This window comes from Podarcis pityusensis, assembly GCF_964106645.2.
Source record: "Podarcis pityusensis genome assembly, chromosome: 5".
NCBI classification, from domain to species: Eukaryota; Metazoa; Chordata; class Lepidosauria; order Squamata; family Lacertidae; genus Podarcis; species Podarcis pityusensis.
In genome coordinates, this window is record NC_138032.1 from 40,549,011 (window position 1) to 40,570,346 (window position 21,336).

General features: G+C 43.0%; 1 long non-coding RNA gene across 1 annotated transcript in view; it reads left to right on the forward strand.

Moving 5' to 3' along the window:
- Positions 1-21,336, forward strand: part of LOC308478622 — a 253,018-nt gene that overhangs the window by 55,043 nt on the left and 176,639 nt on the right. The gene's annotated exons all lie outside the window — the stretch shown is intronic.

The window sequence follows — 21,336 nt, forward strand, 5'->3', positions numbered from 1 at the left end:
CACTAATAGTTAGGCCCACCTGCACTATATATTTAAAGCAGTATCATACAGAGCTACAGTTCCAGAGTGGTTTAGCAGTCAATCCCTCTTCCCAGGGAACTCGGAGCTGTCATTCTGTGAGGGGAATAGGGGTCCCTGTGCAATTCTCAGTACCCTTAACAAACTACCACTTTAACGGCTCTTTGGGAGAAGCCAAAGTGGCACGATCCTGTTTTAAATGTATAGTGCAGATGTCTAGTCACAGTCACAGACTGTGGGCTCCTTTGGGCTTTTGATACCATCCATGAGATATGCCAAAGCCCTGCTTAGCTTGTGTAGCACCACCTCTGTGTCACGCTAGGGAGCCCAAGGAACAGTTTGCAAGCCCTACAGATCCTCTGCATGACCTCCTCTTCCCAGGGTGCTCTTCCAGCGCTGCCATGCATTTTCTGGTTAAGGAAGGCCCTCTGGTGGCAAAATCCAAGGGAATGTTAAGCATTTAAAAATGGGGCCTTAAATCCACTGGCTAATGTGAATCCTGCTCAAGGCATACCGTATTTTTCGCTCTATAACACGCACCCGACCATAACACGCACGTAGTTTTTAGAGGAGGAAAATCCGTAGGCATGCCACCCGTAGGCATTTCCTCCATAACACGCACAGACATTTCCCCTTACTTTCTAGGAGGAAAAAAGTGAGTGTTATGGTGCAAAAAATACGGTACTTGGTTGCAAACTATACACCTCTGCAGTCTGACCTGGTTCCCCCTGAAGCTATTGAGAAGCTGCTGACTTCTCTGGAAGCAGAGCGAGAATGCACAACATGGTATTTTATGAGTTTCAGCAACTGGTATGAGAGAGAGTGTATTTCAGGGCAATTAGCTTGATGTGCCTCAGGTGGTGTTTTGAACCATTGAATCCAAAGCCCAAACAGAACAATTTTAATCACTTGAACATGAGCAATAATCCCCTAGACAGTCACTGCCTGGACTTGTTGGGTAGTTTAGTCATAGTGCCCTAAAGAGACAGACGGTGCACCTGGGCGTATAAAATAGTTCCATTCTCTCGCCTCTCCCTCTCATCTGCTCTGAGCTAGCAGGTCTTCGGATAGATGAACGATTTGGACGGTCAAAATACCTTAACCCAAGGGCAGCCAGTGTTGCACCCTTTCGATGTTGTGGACTACAACTCCCATAATTTCAGACCGTTCCTAGGGTGGATAGCTGTAGTCCATAACATCTGGAGGGCAGCTCAGCCTTAACCTATGCCACTCTTTACTATCTTGACTTTCCCTTTTTATAGCTTATTTTTGGCTGTATTTTATTGTCAATGTATTTTTCTAAACATGTGAATTGAAAAGCTTTTGATGAAAAACAAAAACTGGGTTTGCGATCTGAAAGCGGAGGATTTCACTTCTACTTTGTTGTCATGGCTGGGTCACTTCCTGCTGAAGCTGAGGCTTACAGTGACTGTTCCCCTTTGCAAGGGTGAAGGACCCATTCAGATAGTCTACTCTCAGAAGCTAATGGATTCTAGTGGATTCTGGGACCCTAGGGCAGAGGTGAGGAAACTTTCTCAGCCTGGGGGCTGCCATTCCAAGGGTCCTATGTCCATGGCGGTCAGAGCCAAAGGCAAAAGTGGGATGAGCAATGAATATAAATGTTACCTTTGTATAGTAGGTTACTTTCTACACACACACTCGGACAAGCAAGAGGCGTTGGGCTCATCCACACTCACTTTTTGCCCTGCTATTTCCAGGCAGAAGTCCTTGCTTTAATGTTCCAGATGTGAGCATTTCTTTGTTTCTTTCTTTTCACTTCCAATAGGAGGACATTTGTTTAAGACGTTGGCAGAACAAACCAGATGTCCAAATTCAAAATTAGACTGTGTGGTCATGAGATAGGTGCTTGGAATTATAAGACTTTTTAAAAAGCAACAAATTAAAGTAATTTTATATCCACCCCTAAATCAGAATTGGCATCCCAATGTTCTGTTGAAGACCCAGATTTTCTTTTACACCCTGGATTATGCTATTTACCAGTGGGCACTGCCTTGTGTATTCAATTCCAGGTAGGGATGGGTGAATGTGCCAATTCCAGTTTCTCTCATTTTCTCATTTTTCCAATCTTAAATGCCTTTCTTCACATTTCCACATCAGTTTGTGGATTTTTTTTTTAAAAAAATAAGTCCTCACGAAAATTCTTCAGTATTTCTCCTAATACACACATTTTAAATGCAATTTTGCCTAATATACACAGCTTGCAAAACAATGCCCTCTAATATAATGCATTTTTGTTTGTTGTTTTCACCAATATATCAATTTTGGCGTACATTCCTTGGCTAAATAACTGCATGGCAAAATTCAGAGTGATGCACATTTCACAGGGTGGGTCCCTCTTGGTTTTGCCAGGTACAAATTAGGTAGGTTTGCCTCGAAATGCAAACTGCACTGGATTTCTCCTCCATCCTTAATTCTAGTACTGTTCAAGAGCCCTGCAGCCCACCTCTTTCCACAGTGTGCATACCAACTGGAAAGAGTTTTCTTAGTTGTTTCCATTAAATCCAGTCCATTAACTAAGATGGTTAAGACACAGCAAAGAACCTTTCTTGGAAGCAGAGCATAGAGGGATAAAAGAGCGGAGGGCAGGAAGGAAACATTATGGAGGTTAAAGGTTTGTGCATCTCTCTTTTGAGGAGGAAGTGTCCAAAGCCACAGCCCTCCAGCAATCTATCATTTAAGCATTTTACTGGAATGGTGCCAGATAGGGTTTTTTTTAAAAAAAAAAATTAGATCATGATGCTGTACTTTGGGATGTTGGAATGCATTCTGGCCCCTAAATTGCTTAGGCTCTTTATAATCTATGGTAAAATCCTTATAATCTGTGATCAACAAAGATGCAGTTGTAGTCAACCAAGATGCATCTTTGATCAATGAATAGATTTCCTTGTGCCTACAGCATATTGTCAAATCACAGGTGGGGGTTGCTAATACTTGGCCTTGATTGCCATGGTGATAGTCTTGAAGGATGTTCCCATACCTTTAGCTGCATACATCTCAAATGAATGGTTGCCAGTTGTGTAGCACTGTGGGAAGAAACATCACACCTGAATAGGAGCCCTCTTGTGGCAACCTTTGCTAACCCTGTGCCCTCCAGGAGCTTTAGACTATAACTCTCATCAACCCCAGATGAAGAAAATTATTATGTCATCAGCTTTCATGGACTGTAGTCTACTTCATCAGATGTTTATCCTGATACAGGATTTTTAGGAGGAGGGGAAAGTGCAAACAGTGAGGTGAGAGAGAAATGAAATGCAGAAACATACAGACAAGTGGCAAGTACCTAATTAACAAGACCCTTATGGATAATACTGGCAATGGTAAGCCAACACATATAGGGTGCTAAAAGTCCTTTGTCTCAGTTCCATCTACAAATGATAGCACCGAACCTCTTGATATTCAGGAGGTTGATGTTGAAATTGTTCTTTCATAGACAACAGAGAAGGAGATTTTCCCAAATAAGGGGAAAGCCTTAGCTATGCGGTTCCAGGTTCAATCCCTACAATCTCCAGGTAAGGTGGAAGGGGGACTCCCTTCTGAAATCCTTGAGAAGTGTTGCTGGTTAGATGGATTAATAGACTGACTTGGTACAGGGCAGCTTCCTATGTTCCTAAATATACCACCAATATTTTGCATCAACTTTCTTTTCAAGGCTGTTAAGTTTGTTGGGTGTGTGCTTGGCCCTGTCATTCCTACTTAAAAGCTTCATTCATCATTATGGGCTCTTTGTGTTTCTATTTTCTCTACTGTGTGTGTGTGTTTTATAGTCTGATTCTATGAGATGCTGTACTGATGCAGTTTCTTAAAGCAGGAATTTCCAACATAAAGCAGGAATGTCCAAGGCCAAGATGCAGCACATGGGAGAATTTCATCTGCCCCCCTATAAACCTATGAGCAGCCCTTGCTCTGTGGATCCCTGTAAAGTTTTAAATCTGCAGTGAGAAAACTAAATTTCAAAAGCTTTGTTCAGTTATTTTAAAAGAAGTCTCTAGAACTTACATAAAGGCTTAGATGATGCTATTGAGTGTCATATTCCCTAAAAGCTACATTGCCTTTTTAAATGAATTGTCTGCTGAACAGCTGGGTGGTTAGATCAAGTGGTCCCAATGCTTGAGATGCTGGCCGTTGTGCAAGTGTATTTGAACCAGGACAGTCTGATCCTCCTTTGACACCACATCTTAATCACAGTTCTCAAAGCTGTTGTGTATAGCTTTGCATACCTCTCCCTACCATGGCATGTAGACTGTTTATCTGGATGAGAAGAGATTGAAACTGCAACACTGTGTTGCATGGGACACAGAATGCTACTGGAGCAGCAATTCTGCAGGCATGATTTTAAAAAACGTGAAAGGCTTTCAGGTCATTTGAAGGACAGAAAGTGGGACAGAGCTACATGTTTCTTCGTGTCCCAGCTGCCATTGCTTAGGATACGAATTTAGCTATATCAAGGCAAAACATTTTGCAGCCAAGCCTACCAGTCTATTTTCAGGTTGCTTCTGATTGATAATTCCCTTCTGTGTGAGGTCAAGGTTGGGAATTGGCAGAAAACAGGCCATTTGGCTACATTCAGCTCCAGGGACACAACTGAGAGGCTCACAGATGCTTGATTAAGTGTACAGAAGCTTTCATCCTTGTAAAATAACATACCCCAAACTGTAGCTGCATGATATTGGACAAAAGTTTCAACACGTTAGAGCAATGTCTTCTCAAAACCTGAAGATCTAAGAGAAAATGCACAGAATAATAAAAAAATCTCCATTTGAAAGTATTATTTCTACACCTATCGCATGATTTTTGAGAGGTTTACTTGTGGATTTGAATGTTTGCAGCTATATGCTTCAGGGTTCGCAGTCATCACAGTTATCTAGGAATGGTTTCCTGGAATTGAAATACATGCCTTTGTAAGTACAGTCAACTTGAATACTGAACTACAGCCAGGTTTTCCCGGATAGGAATTGGATCCAAGATCTTAGTTACACTTACAAGTGTGCTTGAACATTTTCAGTTACTCCACAAAGAGTCAAAGAGTGCTTTGTTGTAAATGCAACCAAATGTGTCTTTTAAGTAGGTTTTTTCACACACACACACCTCCCCGTTGTCCTGGCTCCTACCCTCAGACACAATACTTGAACCTTTCTGTTGATGCTGAATGTTGCTATGCTTTACATTTTGCATAATGGTTTCAGTAGTCTGCAAGGCACCATGTTCTGTTGAACTCCTCTTCTTATGGCTAAAAAGCTCCCTCTTTTTTTCTTCAAAAGAACGATGCTTATAAACATTGCTGGGTCTGCAGGTGAATGTTTGCTGGCTCAAGGTCACAGACAGGAGTATGGGGGCAAAAGCAATAGAGATCTGATTGCACAACTGACTTGGCTCTGTATGACTTTGATTTTTAGTCTCTGCTTGCAGCTGCAATAAAAAAATGGTTAGAAAAGTTTGGCATTTTATCACAGCCTTAGTTGAATTCTTTCTGGGTTTTCCCCTTTCGCCTAGAGCATCATATACCCTTAGCAGAATGAGTTTTGGAAAGCATCAATTGCAGTAAAAGTCTCCCCTCCCCCCAATGCTGCAGTTACCAGCAGTTTACAAGGAAATAATATAGGTGTAATTGTAAGGTGAGAATAGGATTTCGAATACTAATTTTCAAAGCGTTAGGCTGGTTTAGGATGATAGACATTTGACAATGCAGTCTTCATAGGGGGAGGTGGAATTTGATTCAGTTTGCATTTAAAAGTGTACCTAATTAATACTTTCTGAAACAATAAGTGAACCAAAACACAGCCATTCTTTGAAATTCACACTTCTCAATGCAGTTCTCTAGCCAATTTCTGTGTACAAAAATGGATATACTTGTGGTCATAAAAATGCACATTAGTGAAAATAAATTCTATGCAAAATGCTGGTGGATTTTCATTTGGACATTTTCATTTTCAAAAAAACATATATCCAAATGAATGTGGAAATGTGGAGAACTGGGCTTAAGATTGCAAAAATGAGAAACGGCGAGAAACTTAACAAATCACTGTGTTCAATAGGAATCAGTGGGCTTGGGCTTGCATCTTAAATGAGGCAACACAAATGCTGGCTTTTGGCCTTTGCAGTTGTGCTCTGTGTGGAGTCAGGAGGACACAATTGACTGAGCATGTTTGCACATTCATTCAGGTGGATAGCTTTTGTAAAATGGTCGTGTTCACGACATTACTCAGTTTCCTCTGTGTAAACATCCTCATGAAAAAGTATCTGCCTGAGTTTAGCTGCAGGAAAAAGTTTGTTACATTCAGTGTGTTTGTGTACCTTCTGCTGTTGAACAAGGAAAATGATGTCACCTTGCATGTTTCTCTATTTGTGTTGGGTGGCAGCAAACCGAGAGCCATATCTGTGGCTCAGCTCTGAATGTATTTCCCCCTCTTAGTTATGTTATGGCTTATAACTAAAGAAATAAAACTGTTACTGCCATTTAACACACTGTAGCCAGCCCCCTTTGCCTTCCCACACATTGCCTGGTTCAGAAGCAACACTGCTGCTTGGTAGCTAAGAGTTGTGAGGCGACACCACCCATAGCTATAGCATGAGATGGGAATATCATACATCCTTATTTTCAAGATGAACCTGACTAGCCAATAGAAGGGCTTTGTCAAGAATGTTGAAAACCCTTGTCCTGGGTGATAATCTCTTTCATCTTCTTGAGAAGTCCCACTGGCAAGGTTGCAGTCACAGCGGTAGAGCAAATTACTAGGGAAATGGTATTTTAATAACCTTTCCTTGATAGCTGATATTTCATTCCTTCTTTGACCTGCCCTTCTGAATTTTGTATATATATAGAGAGAGAGAACATGCAAAAAAACCACCCCAGCACAATCCCACACCCCAATGCAGCACTAAAAATTGTGTATTATTAAACTACTTTTAATAAAAGAGAATACAGTAAGCTGTGAAATTGAAGCCTGGAATCTCCTGGGGATTTCAGACTGAGTGCAATACTAACACCCAATATTTCCTGTTTTTTATCACAAGACAGTAAAGAAGAGAGGAGAGTAATCTTTTCCCCCTCCTATTATTAACTAGGCAACTTCAAAGTTTGCATTGGCATTTTTAAGAGCACTGGTAAAACAGGGTCAGATGTGAAGAACAAAGTTCTACAAAGGCACTTTTAAAAAAAGTAAGTAGAATTTTTTTAAAAAGTAGAATTCTTTGCTACTTTCCTCTTGAGGCAATGGTTCTCAAATTCCCCCTCCCCTCCAGATCTCTTGTTGGGGTTTTGGGTGGATCTTTTGTTCTCATTTAACATACCTTCACTGTCAAAACCAGCGTTCTATTCAAATCATGAGCCATAGCTAGGCCACTGAAAAGCTCATTTTTATTGTTTGAAGGAAAAACTAGTTGATTGCACCAACTCTGAACTAATAAAATCATGAGTCTTAGGCCAGGGCTTTGATAGCTGTTATGTACTAAGCTTGGATCCTAGAACAATAGGCAAGCAGGGTCCTAGAATGCAACAACTGATTGGCTTTCAGGAAAAGACCAATCAGGCTCCAGGAGGAAGTTAATCAGCCTATTAGGCTGGTAGGATGGTAGAATGCAACAACTGATTGGCCTGCAGAAAAAGACCAATCAGGTTCCAGGAGGGAAGCAGAATCAGCCAATCAGGCGGGACTCATTTTGTAAATAATGTATACAAAAGCCTGAGGTTTTGGGGGGGCAATTCAATCACTGTTTTACAAGCTGCAATAAAGAGCATGAAATCACTACAGGACTCCGAGTATATTTCAATAGCCTATTTGATAAATCCAGCCCTTGTTAAAATGGCCTTGGTCTCTGTTATCAGAAACATAAATCAAGCTCAGCATCATGTACAAATATTTTTGGCTGTTCCACAGACTTTCCATGGCCCATCTGAATGGAGCTCACAGACCACGGTCTGAGAACCTCTGCTTATGGAAAGCATGCAAGTACTATGTAGATACTGTACCTGTATGCTTTGGGGAGCAAATAGCAACTTCAGGGAGGGAGAGATTTGAGTCAGAGAACCAACATGGTGTTGCAGTCCCATTCCAAGTTGTGCGTCCTGCAGCTGCATTTATTCTTCAGAGGAAGCATGAGAGAGAGAGATCTAGTTACGGACCTTCTGCCGTCTTGTCTCAACTGGTACCAGGGTCAAGAAAGTTCATAATGGGGATCTCCTGCCATATTAAGTCAGTGTTGGCCAAACTTGGGTCTCCAGCTCTTTTTGGACTACAACTCCCATCATCCCTAGCTAACAGGACCAGTGGTCAGGGATGATGGGAACTGTAGTCCCAAAACAGCCGGAGACCCAAGTTTGGCCAACACTGTATTAAGTTATGCCAACCTTCTTACTTGTGCCATGATCTAAAGTAATAAACCATAGGAAAAGTTCGAATTAACACAAACCTATCTCTCCCGCATCGGTCTCTACAGCCACAGCAGGTACTGCAGGCTTCCAATGGTTTGACCTCACCTCCATTGCCTCCTGAGACAGAGAGATGCCAACAATTCACAGTCCTGGCTCCAAATGAAGAGTTAGCATCCATAATAAGCAAAATGTGTGGCCACAGGGGACCATCGTTCATACTAGTCCCATGCCAACTGCAGCGGGCCTCAAAAGAGTTTAATCTGTTTGAGGTATCCTATTGGGTTTTTTCTGTGCTGTGCCCTCTTGCCTTCATAATTGCTCAAGGGCATGGATCATTATGGTAGGGCTCTGACTGAAAACCATATTTTTAATTGTTCTTGTAGTCCGGTATTTTGTAGTGCCATCTGGCATGTCTGCTTTCCTGCAGTGTAGGTCACTACAGGTCACTGTGACCTTCTCACCTGATCTAGTGCAGTGCCCAGAGCACCAGCAGCTCTCCTTAAAATAGCTGCTGCCTCCGCAATAAAAGGCCAGGCAAGCCAGCGCTGTACACATGGGCATATTTTATAGGCAGTTTAGTGTTGGGCATTTTATAGCTCTTTTACACACCCCTTCTGGAAAGGGGTCATTTCTGGCACTATATATATATATATATATATATATATGGACTGCAACTCTTACTTTTGACTCTCTAAGCTCTGGAGACACCAGGGACTCCTAAAACGCTTTTCTTCTTGGCATTCATGCATTTGATTTCAGAAGTTTTTAAAAAATTAAGTTGCATTTGTCATTTGTGACTTTGTAGCTCTCGAAAGTTACATCAGTGGCACCGGCTTGCTTCTAAAAGTCTAGCAGTATCGTGCTATCAGACTGCCAACTTCAGAATAACACTTCCTAACCAACTGGGCCCTAGTCAACCAGACCTTATGCCCCAATAAATCTGTTAGCCTTTAAGATGCCAAAAGATTATATTTTTTTTCTGTGCTAGAAGAATGATTTATTCTCTTAATACTGATACACAGTGACAGAAGGAACTGGCAGCCCGGCAAGATGATAGCACATGTTGGCTGCTGTCTATGAAATGCTTCTTCCGTGACAGCCGCAGTCATTGGTAAGAAATGTGTCCTATCAGCCTTCCTTCGTCAGGTGCCCACCAGATGTTCTGGGCTAAAACTCCCACCAGCCCCAGCCAGCATAACACTTTACTATTAGCCTCATACATTTATTGACTCCATAAAATGCACACGAAAAGGACAGAAATTTGTTAAGGATGTGCAAAAGTGATCAGCAGCACTACCTCTAAAATTATTTCTTGACGAAACTTAATTTGGAGTCCAGGTTTCTTTGCCGCTCCTGGGGTGGTAGCTAAGTTATACTCAGAGTAGACCTATTGAAATTAGTGAAACTAACTTAGTCATATTCATTAAATTCAGTAGGAGGAAAAATTTGTTGGATAGCACACCCCTGGTGTTAAATTAGCATAGCATATCTAGAAAGCAAGTATTATCACACTGTGTGATATTGCAAATAGGTCATTCTGTCCTTATGATGCATAATGTACCTTTAGGCTTTGCATCAAAATGCTACTGACCTGTTGCTACACATTACATTTTATGGCATTATGCCCCCCACTGTTTCCAGTTTTTCTTCACTGTATCTAACACATGTGTGTGTGTGTGTGTGTGTGTGTGTGTGTGTGTACGTGTGTACACCAACTGAAGACCACAGCTAATGCACGTGATGAACGGGTCTAGTCTATGGATGCTTCTGCCACAAGAAATTTGATCATCACAAATGCACACCCTGTCTCTCTGTTGCACAGAATTAAAAACAGTAGCACCACTGGAGCAAATCACAATATAATGCAAATCATATCTGTTCTGTAGTCAATCATGCTGTTTACTAATCTTCAGCAAGTCATATTGTATTACTTCATGAATCTCCTCCAAAGGAAATTCTTTGGCTCTATCAGAATAGGCTCCTCCATCCAGCAACAAACAGCAGCTATTGTTTTGTTGAGCTCTTTGCAGAAAGTTCCAATCGTCTGTCCAAGTTGTCCATTGATCAGCCAAATTGTCTCTCTTTTCAAAGGAGTTGGCATTCTGCCTAGCTAGCTATTTGTTTTCCTTTTCCATCTTTTGTGTCTTTTCCATTTCTTCTCCAGTAGTTTCTTCTTCTTCTCTGCTCCCCTTATCTCCCAATGCTCGTTTGCTTTAAAATTCCCCAAAGGTCTTTCTCTCTGTGTCTCATGGACTGGCAGGACAACAGGGAGGAGGGAGAGGATTCCAGTGAGGGATGTGGCCGGGATTGGGACACACTGGGGCCAGCTGGGCATGGCGAAGGAGAGGTTGGTGTAGGAAGTACTCATGGGGTGACAGAGGATGATGAGGGGATGGGGATCAGTGCACAGGAACCAGAGCAGCAGGACACATCACCAGAGCCAGAGGGGCTCCTGTCTCCATGAACATGGTGGACTCTGATGTGTAGGAAGCAGCAGAGTGGCACTGTAGGAGGTTGAGGCAGGCAAGAGCCCACAGCCCAGCTCCCTAGCTGGCCAGGTGGGGCTTGCTAGCTCTTCAGCTGGAGTAAACTCAGAACAGGTGAAGGTCACATGCCTCATCAAGCCCAGGGCAGCAGAGCTGAGGTGCTATGTCTTCTCAACTGCCCATGTTGAAGGATCTCAGTTTGGATGTGCCAGGATTTCTGTAGGATTTTGGACATGTGGATTGACCCTGGACTGGGGATTTGACATACTGACTTACTGCCAGGTAGGCCAGTGGTTCAGGACACTCTGCTTCTAACTTGCTCTCTCATTGGTCTAGTTTAGGCATGGGGTACCTGTGGCCCTACAGATGCTGCTGTACTGTAGCTCCCATCATCCCTGGTCATTAGCCATGCTGGTTTAAGAGTTATAAGACATCAGTGCCCTGACCAGGGCATTGCACCTCCCTTAAACATTCCTACCAAGGCAAGCCCTACCATTAGGCAGAGTAAGGCAGCTGTCTCAGACATCAGATGCTGAAGAACAGAGTAGATAAAGCTATGTGTGCCGCGTGGCTTGCTTTCTGTCCCCTAAGCCAGCCTGCTGCCTTGCTGCCAGTGTCAAAGTAAGATTAAGCTTCAAGTCTGTATAGCTTTTGTACATGCAAGGTGCTATCTTGTCCTTTATCTCAGGCAGCAAAATGTATTTGGCCAGCCCTGATTTCTGGTAGTGCTTCAGTATTAACTGTAAGTCGGACACATTCCTCCAAATGGAAGTTAAGTTGATGAATATTTCTTAAGGGGAGGATAGGAATGGAACAGATGTGCTCCTTGAACATCTAAAAAAAATGTACCTTTCTGGTGGACAAATCCAGATATTGTGAAATATTCTGGCTCAAGATAGAACATCAAAATGGGCGGGAATGATCCATGTGGTTAAGCTAAAGAAATGGCCCTCTGTGAACTGAAGTGGCTGCTGGTTCTGTCAGCTGGATTGAGTTTACTGTTTCTTAGGCTCTGTTTTATGCTTCTAAAATGGAGATAGTTTACTTATTTCCTGATCCTCTGTATCTTGTCTATCCTATCATTATAATATTATGAACAAGAGCAGCCTGTCATGGACCATATATAGTGGAGAGCGGCCAGGGTCATTTCTGAAGGGTCATGGGAAAGCAGCTCTAAGGTGGGCAGAAGTGACTGGGATGTTCCATTGGCATTAGCCCTACTCTGGGCTGGAAGTTTGTTGTTGCAGGCAGCTGAGAAGTGGAGAATGGTGCTGTTTCAATTTTAAAAAAATATTCCATTCTAGAAAAAAAGAGAGTAGCCAGTCTAGCAGCTCCCATGGGATGCTGAACTGCCGATCCAGCTCTCATAACAGTGGAGTGAGATGTATTCCTTATTTGGCAGGTTGGATTCATTTTCGTGCCATGTTTTCCTGAAGTTATACTGTATGCTAGGGTCAATTATTCCTAATGAAAGGTCCAGAAACTTAAGAGGAGGGACGAGTCTGTGGAGTTCAGATCATCAGAAAGGCAAAGCATGAGCTGGCTTTCAAGTGCTTTCGGCAACCTCCGTTGCTCATAATCATAAATCAGAACCAAGAAGGAAAACCCCATGGATTTAATTATTAATAAAAGTTGTTAAAAAACCAAAAATTATAAAACCTCATTATGGCTTCTTATACAGTAAATCATTTTGCTATCCACACTTGTGTGTGCGTGTGTATGCTATGCAAAGGTTTAAAAAAACCCTTTAAAAATGGAATGGGTATTCTGATACAATGTTCAGCATGAAGAGTCTGGGAATGCTCAGTGGCTTTACATGACTGCTGCTGTCATATGGGCAAAAGGGCCATAGGGGGTCACAGGGAGCAGGGGTGATGTGGCCAGGAAGGATCTGAAGAACACCTAGTTCCAACTTCCATCCAGGTGGGCAGTGCCTGTTCTTGATGAGCTCCAGTGAAATGGGTGGTGCAGATTATTATGTTTTATTATGACTTTGTTTGGATCAGATTATTATAAGGTGTGTGTTCTTTGTTGTATATTTTGCTGCCGTAAACCACCTTATGTATAGTAATGCGGAATGGTGGTATACAAATTTAAAGTATAATGAAATGAAATATAGTGGTACCTCGGGTTACAGACGCTTCAGGTTACAGGCTCTGCTAACCCAGAAATAATACCTCGGGTTAAGAACTTTGCTTCAGGATGAGAACAGAAATTGTGTGGCGGCAGTGCAGTGGCAGCGGGAGGCCCCATTAGCTAAAGTGGTGCCTCAGGTTAAGAACAGTTTCAGGTTAAGAACGGACCTCTGGAACGAATAAAATTCTTAACCTGAGGTATATACTTAGAGGTCCAAGTATATACATATCTAAAGTATATTTAAACCATACAAATAGCAATGCAAACAGCACAGCACCAGCCCTTTCATTAGAAGAAGTCAGTTCCTAGCAGCCTGTTGGAACAAAAAAGTCTTTACCTGCCAGTGGAAGGACAACAAGGAGGGAGCCAGTCTTGCTTCTTTAGGGAGTTCCAAAATCTAAGAGCAGCTACCAAGAAGGCCCTCTCTTGCATCCCCACCAAGCATTCCTGTGAGGATGGAGGGACCAAGAGAAAGGCCTCCCTTGAAGACCTCCAACCCAGGCAGGATCTCTTGAAGTGGATGGATGTTCCTGACAGTGATGTTCAAGTGCCAAGCGAGTTCCTCCCTGCTCCTAAAATGCAAATTGCAGGTGCGATAGGGCTGATCTGGATTGGGACGGTAGTGAAAGATAAAAGGTTATAGCCCTGTTATTCACCCATCCTAGGCTTCCCACCCAGATTGGTCCCCCTGTGGTGTCAATTCATGTAAACCTCCCTCTACTTAAACTTGATGTCAGGTCATTACAGGTGGGAGTTCCCCAGTGGTCTCATTGGATGACTGACAATGACAGAGAGTGCCTGTGCTGGTCCCGGGGGGAGGTTACCGTGGGGCGAGGTCCAGGACCTGAGTCGAGGGTCGGCAGACAGTCCTCCACGGGCAAAGCGGGGTCCAAAGTGAGGAGCCAGGCAAGGACAGGAACTCTGGAGGAACAGGACTGGGTGCTGGCCGAAACAGCTCTTCAACGACGTTGCTCCCGCAACCTGGGACCTTTATCTTCTCTGAGGCCAGGGGCGGTCCTGGCCCCCAGGAGAACCGCCTCTCCTGGCCTTAAGGCGACTACTCCTCCTGGGAGAAACCAGTTCCCTCCGCCTCTCTGCCCTGAGCCTCTGCAGTTCAGGAGAGGCTGGAGGGTTACTGGACCCAGGGGGAGACTCCCCTTCCCCTGACAGGGCTGGGGGAGGCGCACCTGTAGGCACTGTGTCCTCAACCACCTCCGGAGCCAGGGTGGATTCACCTGGTGCCTGCTCCTGAGGATCCGGCACAGGTGCAGGCGCTTCAGAATCAAAGCCCTGCCCCAGTTCAGCCGGCCCTGGAGGCGGGGACTCCTGTGCAGGCTGGGATTCCTCCGGTTCAGCCTCTGAATCGGATTCCCAGGCCATCACAGTGCCTTTCTGATGTCGTTAAGATGCCAGATGATTGACAGGTGGTCACCCCACCCATCTGTCAATGTGGCCCATGAAAGGTGGGGGAAGGTCAGTATCCGGTCCACCAGCCAGGAAAGATTCCCAATCCCTGACTTAAAGGCACAGCAATGTAGTAAAGGTAATATGTAGTCTGGCCCTGATCTCATTTAACAATGAAGATAAGATACATTAAATTCATGCTCCAAAGTGTCGCTTCTCTTGGAAAAATTTTCATGCATTTGTTATACGTTTCTGGAAAGACCTCCTGTGTTCCATCTCTAAATTGCAGGATATGGATTGCTGTTTTTTTAAAAAAAATCTTTGGGATTGTCTGAAGGAATTATTTATGCAAAAGAATAGAAGCTTTATGGCATATCTTCTTGCAGCTGCAAAAATAATGTGGGCAAAAGACTGGAAATGATTTACTCACAGCACTAAATGCTTTCAAATTGCTCTTTCAAAAGCTGCGGTTCCAGGCACTGCTGTTTACTGGCGTTTCTCTGGGGTGGGGGACAGAGGACAAAGAAAAGAAGGAAGAGCAAATATTACATTTTTGACCACTTTCCTACCTTACCCTCATTGCTGCTATTAAAACGGAGTTTAAATCCAGATTCTTGGCCATTTTGAAGTTTTCCTTTAATAAATAATCATACTGTTTTCCTGTGGTTGAGCTATGGTTTCACACCAATCCTCATTATGCTGGTCCAAATAGTGATGTTTTCAAGCTTTTAGAAAAAAAACAAAAACATTATTATAATCTGAGGACACTTCCAACTTGTTGCAGTTTTCGGGTAGGATTAAATCACATACCAGCAAATTCAGGCTGCTCGCTTAATGCTGACTGATTATTTATTCACCTATTTATAATCTGCACTATCATTAAAATGTATCAAGGGTGGTATATGACATGTAGCAAAAAGCATGAGCTAAAGCACCCCCCCCCCGAACCCCCCTGGCATTTTGCAGTATAGAAAGTGATGGGAAAATGCACAGGAAAGTGTAGGAATAATGTGGATGCAATGGTGTATACACTCCCCACAAACAAATTTTGTGGTTGAATGCAACCTGATAGTGTGAGTTCAGGATTCAAAACAAGGTTTAAAGTTCAGATTCCTTGCCCTGGTCCTCCTCAAAAGTTCACAAAGTACAGAAGGACAAGGCAAAAGCAGCTCATACATTTCTCTTTGGTAAAAACTATGAAAAATGGATCTAGCCTGCTTATTTCCAGGAGCATGGTAAAGAGCGTCTAAGAGATCACTCTAATTTCATAGCTGCATTTCCAAGGGCTATCATTCAAATTAAAAACCATTACTTTCCACCCACATATCACAGCATCAAATTCGCATTGAAAAACAGAACAACCAACCAGGACAAACACGAAACCTTAGGTGATGAATAACATATAGTCGTTTCTTCCTTCGTGCTCAGAAGAATATTAGATTCCTTACTGCTTAATTTTTTGCTCAGGGTTTGAAAAGTAAATAAAGTCACAGCGTTTCTACCAAGTTATCTTATTTTAGTTGCAAAGGTAAATGATGCCTGCATTCCTAGACAATACATTCCCCAAATTGCTTTTGAATGGCAGTGATGTCATCCCAACTTAATGTGTTTCTAATAAATAATGCATTAGGAAATTCTGATTTTCCAGAGGTACACAAACAAACTGTTTTTTGGTTGCTATCGGCAGCTTCGCCTTCACCCCTTTTGAGTGCCCTGCTCCATTTCTTTTGACTTGTTTTCGCAGCGCAGAATTGCTATGAAAGAAAATATTTGTTGTGAGATGCCAAGACATTGAGCTTAATTTAATCTGCAAGTCTGGAGGTATGTGGTTCTATAACTAGACACATGTCATGGTAACTTACTAAGAATGGAACGGAGAGGCATCTTTTAGTCACGGAACTCTGTGCATGAAAATCCCTTCACTCACCAAACCACAACATTAATGCAAATAACGTCTGTGTTTCCTCCTTGATGGGAAACTGGAATATGTTCGTGATGCTAAACCGGGCTGAGAAACCGCATACTTTACTAGTGAAATAATTCATAAGCTGCCTCTGTAGGAATGATTTGAGCACAGAGATTCTGTGCACCTCGCATGGGCACGACACAAAGAGCTTCATTTGCTGGCACTCGGTTTGGAAAGTGGATCAAAACAGAAAAGCACCTCAGCTTGTATGGTTTTAACATTTGCCATATACTTGGGGTTTTTGTCTGCGTTTTTTAAGCAATTTACACTAAGGCATCTTTTTATATTGGACATTCATGATGATTTGTGCTCATGATGTGGCGGTTATATGCAATCCCGCTTTCAATACTGTTTGTGCCTGCAAAAGTTTCATGGTCCGTAAACTGTCTTCTTTCTAAATGATGCACCTCCCATAGCTTCCTAATGAAACCCTGTAACTTTTCATACTACAAAGTTTTTGGTTCTGCCTTAATTGCATTGTAGCAAAGGAGTGCACCTCCAGATGGCAAGTAATGTGGCAACTTTAGGGTAGCACTGCAGAACAACTAACAAAGCTGGATGGTTTGTGGATGGTCTAGTGTAAGTCCAACACTAATGCATTATCACTGCATCATTGGCGTGTTACAGAATATAACAGCAAAAAAGAACCCCAGTCTGGAGGAGCCCCAAGGCTTCAGTCATTTGCATATTGAGAAGTCCCAAGTTACTTCCAAGTAAATATGCATAGTGGTCCCTCGGGTTACATATGGTTCAGGTTACAGACGCTTCAGGTTACAGACTCCGCTAACCCAGAAATAGTACCTAAGGAATAGTAACCCAGAAATAGTACACTTTGCTTCAGGATGAGAACAGAAATTGTGCTGCGGTGGCGCGGTCGCAGCGGGAGCCCCATTAGCTAAAGTGGTGCTTCAGGTTAAGAACAGTTTCAGGTTAAGAACGGACCTCCGGAACAAATTAAGTACTTAATCCGAGGTACCACTATATAGGGCTGGGCTGCAAATCTGCTTGTGTAATCAGTTCACTATTATTTGTTCTTCCAAATGGACAGGTTAATAAGTTTTGTGACTGTGTTCTTAGTTTGCTCCACTGTATTGCTGATGAGCAGGTCAAGTATTAAGCAGCTGTTGCACTTTACCATTAGAGATCTAAACGGTTGGCTGATCAGAATGGGCCTGTTCTCTTATTTGTTCCACAGCATTAAAATTAGTATCTGTAAATTTTAGAGAGTGGTGGCTTTTTTGGAGAGAGGAGTTCACAGAAAGGCTAATTTAGGTGGTTCCTGAACTCATGGCAACTTTGAGCAGGAATACAAGAGGATTAAAAATGGTGGTCTGTCATGCTGAGAAAATGGTAGAGGTATTAAAAATGGGAGGACTCCATTTCACCAGAGATGGTAAAAAAAAAAGCGAAGGACTTTAAAAAATGGACTGTTTTACAGATCTGCCAGCAATAACCCTATTGGGGGATTAGTCTGTAGGTCTGCTTCCCTGGACACTAGGCTAGCAGAGAAAGTTCTCCTTAACATTTTCTAATAGCACCATACACAGCAACAGATTAAAAGGTTAAAACAATTCTGCTGTCAAAAAAAATCAATAATGCAATTGCAACCTTTAAATACACAGGCATTTTAAATGCATAGTGCGCACACAGTTTACTGTTTGAAGCCATTTAAAAATTGCTGGGGACTCCTCTGCCTTTGTGTTTGCTGGTGTGGGTTTTAAAAAAAATCTCTTTCAACTCAGAACTGTAAGGGAAAGTGCAAAGTAAATGAGTTTTAATGATTAATTTTCTAAGCTAGATAGAATCCAGGAAATTAATGCAGATAGGTATTTTCAAAAGTGTTTAATTTCTATGATGCTGAATAGAAGACCAGTGCTTTCAATCCAGTGGAGTTATTTCTGAATGCCTCTCTCTTTCTGGTTCTTCTCAAAGCCTAGACAGCCTAGGGAGAGGAGCTGGCTGCCCCTTGAGCCCACACCTTTTGGTTTGAAATACCAGGTAGGCTGTCTAATTGGCATCCAATTTTCCAAGTCTTGGCATAGAGAGGTAGGGGAGCTCATTTATGTTGGTTCAGATGCACCCAATTAGGTTTTCTGGTTTTCATGAGCAAGTGAGTTGGGTTGGGCATTGTTACAAAGGTCCAAAAGATTCTGTATCTGTGACTGTACTGATCATCTCACTATCATACACCATCAGAGGTGTTTGAGATGGTGTTAGAGGCCACCAAATCTTGTAGTGCTGATACCTCTTTGTTGGGAGCAACTTGGGACTTCTTGACCACCATGGCAAAGATGAATCTGTCTCAGCATCTAATTCATCCAGCACATATGGCAGGTCATGCATGAAGCTTAGTGGATAGCATTGTGAGTGGGGATGCAATAACAACTTCCTTACCATGGTCAGATACGTTTCAGTTAGTGCGGCTATTACTGTACCACTTAGCCTCTGCAGCAGTGGTGGATCAATTAAGACAGCCCACCACTAATGGCTGGCTGATGGATCTGATTGGTTTCCAAAATGTTTTAGGAAATTGTCAGTTAAACTTCACTGGATATCCTGTCAAAGACCGGTTGCTGATTGGAATATAGGATTGATGCCTGGAATATGATAGATTTTAGATAGGTTTTAAGTGCTGTCTTCCGTGTCTTCTTCACAAATCTCCCTAGCTTCAGACAATTAAGTAGCAGGGAAGATGGGATGAGTGACAGTGATGGAAAATTATAATCCACCCAACCAAGCACAGATGAGAGCCCATTTGCAGGAGGTGCTGCCGCAGGAAGACATCTCCAGGGAAAATTGGATGTGTGTTTGCCAGCCACTGGATCATGTCCCATTTGTCTCTCTGCAGCACAGACCTGTTCATTCATTCACCCCATGCTATCTTTCTACATCCTCTGATGCATCCTTCTATATTCTCCAGATCTTTTTTCGCTGGCCTCATAACTGAGTGACACAAATGCTCCTAGAGCTAACCTTTCAAAAGCTGACACGTTGATCACATTTCCCACTCCTGAGGTTTGAGGCACTTCATTCCCTCGCCACACAGATTTTTCATCCCTGTCATTTTGTGCACCATGGCCCCCAAATGAATGTTCAGTAACTCACTGACATTTACATAATTGCCCTTGGAGAGTGAAGTTCCTTTCCCTCTCTTTCCTGGCAAAGTGCAAGCTCCATTGGTGACTGACAGTTTCCCTTCTGTTTTCTAATCTTCTCTTGAGCGGTTTCAGTTGCTTTGGTTTCTCGCCGTTGCTGGGTGCACCAGAGCTCAAGTGAGTCCAACGACAGTACAGACGTGGGTCCGCCAGATGGCAAGCTGTGAAATTAGGCCAAGGCTTTTATGCACAGAATTCTTTTCAGAATGGAGAAATGAGAAACACTCCCCTGGAAGGAAACACATAGAGCATGCACCCATAAACAGAAGGAGAAGAGAAAGTCAAATTTATTTATTTATTTATTGGGGAGGGAGCTTTCTCGAAGGAAAGCAGAACCATCTTATTGTTTCTACAGTTCTTGTGCAAATCTGTTCCAGAGCACAATTTGAATTAACAGCCCAGTCCTACATATGTTGTTCAGAAGTCCCATTTTAGTCAATGGCTATTATTTAGATAGCAAGTCTATCTGGGATAGAGAGACACTTATTTTATTTTAATTTTTTTTAACTTTTTATTTTAAAACAATGGCTGCTATCTTTATAGTATGCTTTTGGGTTACAGCATGCTATAAATGACGTATATAAGGTGGCAACAGCTTCCTAATTAAACGATATGGCCAAATTACATACAAGCAAGAAGAAAGCTTAAAAACACACACAACACAAGCAAGAGCATTGATCCAGTCCCTCACACTACAGCCCATGTATGTAGCACATGCTAACCCACAGTTTATAGGTTGTCACAACATATTAAAAACCTTCCTGGTTCAGACTGCCATGGCCAACCAATTGCCTCAGGAAACCTGCAAGGGAGGCATGAAGGCAGTAGTTCTCTCCTGCTGTTGCTCCTCAGCAACTTGTATCCAGTGGCACACTTCCTCTGAAACAGGGGTACAGTTTAGCCATCATGACTAAGTGCCACTGACAGAGCCACCTTCCGTGAATTGGTTTAATGCCTTTGAAAGCCAGCCAGCTCTGCTAAATACGTATACTTTCTTTTCTTCTGAATCTACTGACAATCAGTTCCACTGGATAACCCACACAATGAGGATAGTATTTAGTTGTGGCAAGTGGTCAGTTCTGAAACCTGGGGAACCTGGGCTTAGTTCCTAGTTCAGTCGTGCACTTATTGCATGAGGTGGGACAAGCTGAGCCAGTATCTGGAGATCCAAACCTACTGCCCCCTCCCAGAGTGCTGCTTGAGGCAACTGCCTCAGGAAGGTTCATGGTAGTGTCAGCCCTGCCTGACAGGACAGGGCTCCTGTAGATAGGTAGTTGTTGTGGCAGGAAACTGGGTGTCTGGCCTGCTCTGAATGGAGTTGCACTGCCCTTGAAGGAGCAGGTACATAGTCTGGGGGTGCTCACCGATCCATCTGTGTCACGCAAGACCCAGGTCCGCTTCCAGCTCTGGCAGGATCGCCAGCACACCCTAGTAACTGCCTGTCTTGATTACTGTAATGCACTTTACATAGTGCTGTCCTTTAAGACAGTTCAGAAATTGGAGCTGGTGCAGAATGCTGCTGCTAGAGTATTGCTGGGTACTATGATATAATGCCCAGCAATACTCTAGCAGCAGCATTCTGCACCAGCTGGGTACTATGATATAATGCGTGGGACGCAGATGGTGCTGTGGGTTAAACCACAGAGCCTAGGACTTGCTGATCAGAAGGTCGGCGGTTCGAATCCCGCGACAGGGTGAGCTCACGTTGCTCGGTCCCTGCTCCTGCCAACCTAGCAGTTCAAAAACATGTCAAAGTGCAAGTAGATAAATAGGTACCGCTCC